Genomic DNA, 8,756 nt, shown 5'->3' with positions numbered 1-8,756 from the left:
GTAACACAGTACTACTTCAGTACTTTCAGTACCTATTTTACGAGACTTATGGAACATTTTCAAAATTGCTTTCTTGGGGTTAGATAGTAGGGTATCACGTATCATTTGTGGTATATTGTACAAAAAAATCAGGTAGGTATGTATATCGAGGATGAAACTTGATATTTTTTGTAAAAAGTAAACAAACTATACCAACTGATGAAAAGGCGCAGTAAAAGGGTTAAAGAGGTATTCCCCGTTAGATATATGCATATTACGTATCATTTTATGATTAATATATATGTACCGTATCTGCAGTAGGGGAGGTGGCGAGCATGCCCTCTTTAGGGTTCCGTACCCAAAGGGTAAAAACGGGACCCTATTACTAAGACTCCGCTGTCCGTCTGTCCGTCTGTCCGTCTGTCTGTCACCAGGCTGTATCTCATGAGCCGTGATAGCTAGACAGTTGAAATTTTCACAGATGATGTATTTCTGTTGCCGCTATAACAACAAATACTAAAAACAATAATATAAATATTTATAAATGGGGCTCCCATACAACAAACGTGATTTTTTTGCTGTTTTTTTCCGTAATGGTACGGAACCCTTCGTGCGCGAGTCCGACTCGCACTTGGCCGGTTTTTTACTTAAGTCGCGATAAAAACGTAACATTTTAGCATAATCAACTTTTTATTTCATATATTAGTCGCACATCTATTTGGCTTCAATTAGTGCTAAGAACACTTATACGTATCTATAAGCAGTCCTAAAATGCCCAAACCATGTCTAAAGTGCCCATGTGTGCATTCCAATGGGAGGTTGGTAATTTGGTTTAAATGTCTATCAATGGGACACTTTGATATGTTTTCAAGCTCTGGATACGTGAATTTATTACGTATCTTACTCATATGTTTAATAGTGACGAACTTCTTCAATTTGGCCATCAAAGTGATAGACAGACGATTGCCGATTTTCACCGATTGTCAAAATAAACAGTAGGGGCGGGAGCATTGGGTATGCCCAAACGTCCCTCTATAATTAGTGCTCAATGCTCCCCACACGCTCACTTCACTAATAAATTCATGTATGTAAGTTTTTTTGCAGTCTAATGAATTACCTTAATTTTTATGTTTATATACAGACTTTCGGAAACACTTAACTGGATAAAAATACAGAAACTTACCCTTTTTTGCAGATTATGTTGGTTTTTCCTTCGAAATCACACCAAAATAAAATAAAATAAATTCATTCCCTTAGGAAGGGATTTTTTTTAAGAACTCTTGCTGGTACGGCTTTCACTATCGGTCCAATTAAATGCGGAATTATGAAGTTTCTATAACCCTAAAAGTTTGCTGACGATACTGACCAACTGTAGCCTATCCTTGTCTAACGATCTCGCATTGTCATATGTAAGAGCAGTGAAGTACCTATATTTGGCAGTCAACTTTCCGTCATGAGAGAGTACCGAAAAATGTACCAAAACCAGACGCGCCGATATTTGATATTGAAAATTTAACAAAAATTATAACATTATAAGTACCTTAATCTAATGTTCGCCAAACTGTGAAACAGTTTGTTGGCGGTGCGCTCTAAAATAATCTTAAACTAAATATGTACATTAAAATTAAGTGAACTACAGTAGTTAGGTATAGCATTTGGAACGTACTTATACGTAGGTATCTTAAATCTATCGTGCGAGACGGTATCAACTGTCCATGCGTAAATCCTATCTCGTTGAGATAAGGTCCACGTTCAGTAACAATTATATAAAACTTTATTTACTTATTTAGCAACCGAAAATAGGTAAGAAAGTAAGTAACTAGGTTATGTTTTCATATTTGTGTAGTAAAATCTGTTTAAATTTTGATTTCAAACTACCTATGTTTAATTTAGGTGTTTCGAGTAGGAGAGGGTAATCATTATATATTTTAGGGATTAAGTATTCTTTTGTTCTTCGTCCATAATAGTTTTTTGCTGACGGTTGTGTCAATCTTATTTTCTTAGCAGACCTAGTGTTACGCTTACTTATTCTTGGTATTTTACAGTCATCAGTGTAGTAACTATTGTAGCGTGACGCTACATCTGTCGTTTTGTTTTGGAAACTACTTGCTTGTCAGTCATGTCTAGTTTGCTTGTTTGTTTAGTCGTGTCGTATAGTGTGAATTGATTCACGCAATTACGGTTAGATGGCGGTTTAAAGAAACACATGGAACCTTTTTTGGACGATGATATTTTCGAGATTGGCAGGTTACAATTGCGTTGAATTTTGAATTTCAATTCTGAATCGGAAAGAGAAATTTGTTTTCTTCGTGATACTTCAGATGGATTTTGGGATTGACGTGTAAAGATCTGTTTGTGATAAATTATATTTTTTCCTGGTTTTTTCGTCAAAGTTAACCCTTTAAGCTTGAAGAGGAACGTTTTCTTCTGAGGTTGCTAATAACAACTTCGAGTGCGCTTTACTTCCCGTCGTTCCGCGGCCTTGTTGGCCGCAGTTGCCTGCACCAGGACCTTTTTAAGGCCACCGTGGAGCAGTGCTCCGGTGGTGCGTGGTGGTCGTATCAATGACAGGGCGCAGCCGCCGACGTGCAGTCGGCAGTGGATGGTCGTCGACCCCATCAGTCAGCGGTCAGGTATCAGACCCACGGAGGAGACGAGCCCGCATACTGCGTGGTTCGATAGCGTTGGTTAGCCGAACGTTTGCTTTGGAAAGGAACTAGCAGACCCACGGAGGACACGAGCCCGCATACAGCGCGGTTCGATAGGTCACGGTACAGCTTCGGTTGGCCGAACAAATTGTCATCGTCTACGGAGTTTGAATATTTTTTTAACGTATTGGAATCGGTTCCCGTTTAATTGTTATTATTTTTTTCCCTCACTAGCTCGGAAAGTTGTCTTTTATCCTTTAAAACAAGTGGGGAAAAACGCATTTTATCCACTAGTGGGGAAAGTAATTTGACCTTGGATGGAGCGTGTTTAAGTAGCTTGACAGATAACAAAACGTAAAACGCTCATAATAACGTTCGATATTATTTATCATTAAACAAATGGTTTGAGAAACTAATAAAAAATACCAAATTTAGTTTTATTTAATGATTTTATGTCATAAACCTTAAAGTTCCATAAGAAACGTTTGTTTTTAATAATGATGTTAAATATAATTCTGAACGCACAAGTTGAGTCGATACAATTTCAAAACGCATCATTGACATTTCATACGTCAGAAATGTCAACATTGTCAACAAAAATTTTACTTAATAACTTCTCACGTAAAAATACAGAATTTCCAGAGTTTTTGTTATAATATCGTAAAAAATTAGTGATTCCAGTGATAAAGATGATCTAACGCCTGTGGATGTTGCACTTTCCTCGCTATAGTGAGGTGAAAAGTTTTGTGTTACACACGGGTGCAAATGTATTTTACTTCTCGTGTGTTGAAACACTCGCTACGCTCAGGATTCTATTTTAGAACCACTCGCTTGCTCGTGTTTCGATTCCACACTCGCGGGTAAAATACAACTTTGCATCCTTGTATAACAAATAACTATTCCCGGTTCATTATTATTTTTTTGTGCAATATTTCTTTTAATTCTGTAAAGCCGCTGTTATCCGTATTCCGCATTTATTTAAGGCATTGTCTTTTAAAATTTTAATTGCCCCTAATTGTCAGGCGAAACTAATATTCGGCAATAAATTTAGGTACCTATCACCCGTTGAAACAGCCATTATCGTCCATAATCTCCATCTCATTAATCCATTTCTTTCCTTCTACAGCTAAATTTATACGCCATTATCTTTCGCTCGTACACCAGTTTACGCCAGTGTGGAAAGCGGACTGTCAGAAAATAGTTATTTGTTATACAAGGGTGCAAAGTTGTATTTTACCCGCGAGTATAGAATTGAAACACAAGCAAGCGAAAGGATTCTATAGGTGAACCACGAGCGAAGCGAGTGGTTCTAAAATAGAATCCTGAGCGTAGCGAGTGTTTTAACACACGAGAAGTAAAATACATTTGCGCCCGTGTATAACACAAAACTTTTCACCTCACTATAGCGAGGAAAATGCAACATCCACAGGCGTTAGATCATCTTCATCACTGGAATCGCTCATTTCTTTACGATATTATAACAGAAAACTCTGGAAGTTGTGTATTTTTACGCGAGTCGGTGAGAAAAGTTTTTTAGTAAAAAATTTGTTGACAATGTTGACATTTCCGACGTATGAAATGTCAACGATGCGTTTTGAAATTGCATCGACTTAATTAATTATATTTAACATCATTATAAAAAAACAAACGTTTCTTATGGAATTTTAAGGTTTATGACTTAAAATCATTAAATAAAGCTAAATTTGGTATCTTTCATTAGATTCTCAAACCATTTATTTAATGATAATTAATATCAAACGAATCATTATCATAAACGATTTACGTTTTGTTATCTGTCAAGCTACTTAAACACGCTCCATCCAAGGTCAAATTACTTTCCCCACTAGTGGATAAAACGCGTTTTTCCCCGCTTATATTGAAGGATAAAAGACAACTTTCCGAGCTAGTGAGGGGAAAACAATTTGTTTTGGTTACATTATTTTTTTAAATTCCAAGTGTAAATTTTTTTAGTGACTTTCGGAAGTGCTTATCAAATTATACGTGTTGTGCACAAGTATTTGTTTTACTGCACTATGTAATACATTTAAATATACAGCCTTACAATGCACAGGAAGTATCTTGCAGGTCGAGAAAAGTGTATCATAATTATGTTTGTGTTTTTTCCTACTATTATAACCGACTAAATATTTCATTAATCTAATCTGAAGTAACTTTATTTTATCTAAATAAGTTTTAAAGGTAAGTCCGTAACAACTGAGTCCATAGCTTAATAATGCGTCAGCAAGTGCATAGTAAACAATGCGCAAGGTGCGTTTGTTAAGAATTCGATTTAGGTTGTAAAATTGTCCCAAAATAGACCTAAGCCTATTGCATAATTGATTTATGTGAAGTTTGAAATTGAAACGTTTATCTATTAATAATCCCAGACACTTAAACTCCTCTACTACTTCTAATTTATTACAGGTGCAATTATCTTTATTTTTATGTAAACATTCATATGAATGTCCTATGACATTAATATCACATGCCATTATATTTTTTGCTATTTTGTTGTACGGAGAAAATATATGCATACATTTAGTTTTATTTAAATTCAAAATTATTCCATTGTCATGGGCCCATTTAGTGACATTCTCAAAATCCATCTGCACTCTGCTCACCATGTCCGTGACGTCCTTGCCAGCGAACAACAGGCACATATCATCCGCATACATATAGACTGTGCAGTTTTGGACTACATTCGACACGCTGTTCACATGTCCAGATATGTTGCAAAATACATATATTATTATACTCTTTGATGGCGTCTGACACACCAAGGGATACATAATACCATATAATACTATCTTTACTCACAAGTTACGAGCAACAAATGGAGCCACCGCATTGCAACAAAACGGTTGCTCATATTGCCTTTGAAAACTCATCGGGCTAGATATTTGGACTCAAGATTCAGTGCCCAATGCATAACAAAAGCCATTTTGATGGTTAGAAAACACCTATACGACCAATGAAAAGGAATGGCGTAGGTACCTTATACGAGCTGTCTCTCATAAAATGCCTGAATAGGAAAAAGTGGCGCTATTTGGTAGATATCCACTTGCGGCGAATCTTAGGACTTATAAAGCGGTTATCATACTGCTCCGCATTGCGTAGCGGCGTCCGGTGCTGCGGTTTTTAACTTTGTACTGTAATAGAATCTTGATTTGTATGCAAAAACCGCATGGTATACACATTGGCTCCGCCTCTCGGTGCGAAGGTGCGAATCACACGACGGTTCGCGCTTTCGGACGGAGATGCGGTGTGGGCTGAAGGGTAGGTATGCCACACTGAGCTCCGTAGTACAGTACGGATTTTTATTCATAAACGCGGTTCGCCGTGCGCCGCAGCTCCGGTCGAAGACACGGAGCAAACCGCAGCACTGTAACGTGGTTGCTGCTTGCGAATTCGTCACTCCGCACTTCGCAGCGAAATGCGGCGGCCTAATGTTTTAATTTTAATCAGAATTCCTCGTCTTATTCTTCAGATTCAACTTTGATTAATAACATTAATCATGGATCAGCATGGAAAATCATTATAATGGAATATCAGTAGGTAGATATAAAACCGTTTTAGCTTCAAATTGCACTTGGATATCACGAAATGAATTGACGGCAAATAATTCGTTTCGCCATTCGTATTGTGCCTTTCCAACTGTGTGCCATCGTATCAAAAGTTTACGACCTTATTCAAATTCGATTTTTATGATTGTTTTAGTGCACATGTTTATGAGGGGCTTTAAATATCGAAACGAAAAGTAATTGTCTGTAAACGATTGAATAATCATTTGGTTGATTGGTATATATCTACCAAAGATAGATATAACTCCGTAATAGATGGATACAGTCTAAGGAAAAAACGTGCCTCGAAAGTCACGAAAATTTGATTCTCGATCAGATGGCGCCACTACCTTTGGCCTATTCTTGGATAGATGGTGTTGACGGTTTCGTTTGTTATTAACAATTTTAACGCATATCAGTGAAAGAACATGGGTCAAAATTATATAAAAATAATTAATGCAAATAAAAAAACATTTTTATCCATATACAAATACATTCTATCGTATTTTATACATCTTCATTTTTAGTTTTAATCGAGTGTCGATAGATGGCAGTGAATTTATAGCGAACGTTAGACAATATTTTGGTCCTCGTAGAAAAATGGCCAATTACTAAGTTATGTTCTGTTATTCCAAGTGAAGACTGTACCCGATAAAACCCGGCCATGCAAACATAACGAATAGGACAAATCGCCAAACGTGAACTATGTGCGTCGTCGAAGAGTTACATGAATTCTGATCATCATTAGCAGTTCCACTTCATCGAATTTTTAAATGTAAATGCTTGATTTGTTGATGAAAATACTTAAATCACTATATGCCTTTAACATTTGAGGAGTTTCCTCGATTCCTCATGGATACCTCATGGATACATGGATGAATCATCAGAACTGCGTTTTGCCAAAAACGGGACCAATCTGTATGTATATGCTTACAAGAAAAAAAAAAGAATTTTCATAATATAAAATAAAGTCCTTCGATTTCTCGTATCTCGTATATATTTTCTAACCGTCCGCATCATTAGACTTATATTGACCGGGATATAGACCGTGATTACCTTTTGTATTATTTATGAGCTCCCGATATTTCGACGCAGTTACATGCATCATGCTTTGGACAACATTTATAGTATTTTATACAATCGTGATATAATAGAGAGCTTTTCAGTCGAGTACCGCGTTTAAGCAACGAAGCCGTATCGATAAAATTCTTATGCTTGAGTCAGTGCCATAGACTATCCAACGTTGAAAAGAGTAAGGTTGTAGTGTTGCATGTGAAGTTGTAATACACAAATTATACTCGACGAGTAGAAAATAGTACATTTCGATGCTAGTGCGGAAAGTATGTCATTACTTCACGAGTACCGAGATATCTTGCCACGAGCCGTAGGTGAGTGGCAAGACTCGGGATGAGTGAAAAATGACTGCCGCACGTGTATCGAACGACGTTTTTTTAATACAGTTGCGAAAAAATAAGAAAAGCAACAAGTAAGGAATGGAACTCGAAACTTTTATATTATTAATTCTGTGACATTATTGACATTGACATTATGAAGAGGTGTTTTTCTTCTAGCTTTTATTCGACTAGAATAGATTTTGTTATTATTATTGAACCCACTTCAATGAAAGTTTTATTTACATGAATGTTCTATAAGACAGAAACAATTGTAAATATTAAAACATTGTACTATTATTACCTAAATATCGTTATTTACGATTATTAGTGTATCGTATATTTATAAAAACAATATCTAATGTTGCCTTTGGAAACTTAAAACATTCTTGCAGTAAGAAAATACACCTCTTCTTTGACAGGCGTTCCGTTCCATTCAGACAACCATTCCGTTCCATTAAGAACGGTTTTTCAACATTAAAAATAAACGTGTTATAAAACTTATAATGATGAAGAGGTAAGTAATAAAATGTGAAATATGCATATTTTTCGTATTCTTACATTAACAGTAGGTTTTTATGTTGATTACGACGTTTAAAGGAAACTAATATTAACACTCATCAATAAGTAGTCATGAATTTGAACAAGTAAAAATTTAAAAAAATTGGAAAAGTAAAAAGCACTAGTTCGCGAAAACCAACTTTCCGCACGCTAAACAGCCACGAAAAGTAGCACTTTTTGAGCAACTGTATTAAAAAAATTCTTATGCTTGAGTAGAGTAGGAAGTGCCATAGACTATCCAACGTTGAAAAGAGTAAGGTAAGGTGAGGGTAAGGTGAGAGGTGTTGCATATGAAGTTGTAATACACAGATTATAGTCGACGAGTAGAAAAAATAAATTTAACAATGAAAATCCAAAATAAATTAAAGGGAGTCAACTTAAAACTTGTCCAAAGTATAATGCGAACGGTCAGAAGCATCACTGAAACAGTGGTTACGCCAAACTATGTTTATTACAAAAACTATTTACATACTACTTTTACAAAAAAAAAGTAAAGAAATATTATTCTTCACGTCTATTGAAGCACAAAACACACTTGACTCGATAAACTCACGAAATATATGAGTTTTTTTCACGCTCACCAAAAACTTTAGTCGATTTAAGGATGACTCACGTTA

Source organism: Cydia strobilella, chromosome 1 (assembly GCF_947568885.1).
Source record: "Cydia strobilella chromosome 1, ilCydStro3.1, whole genome shotgun sequence".
Lineage (NCBI taxonomy): Eukaryota > Metazoa > Arthropoda > Insecta > Lepidoptera > Tortricidae > Cydia > Cydia strobilella.
This window is presented reverse-complemented; position numbering follows the sequence as displayed.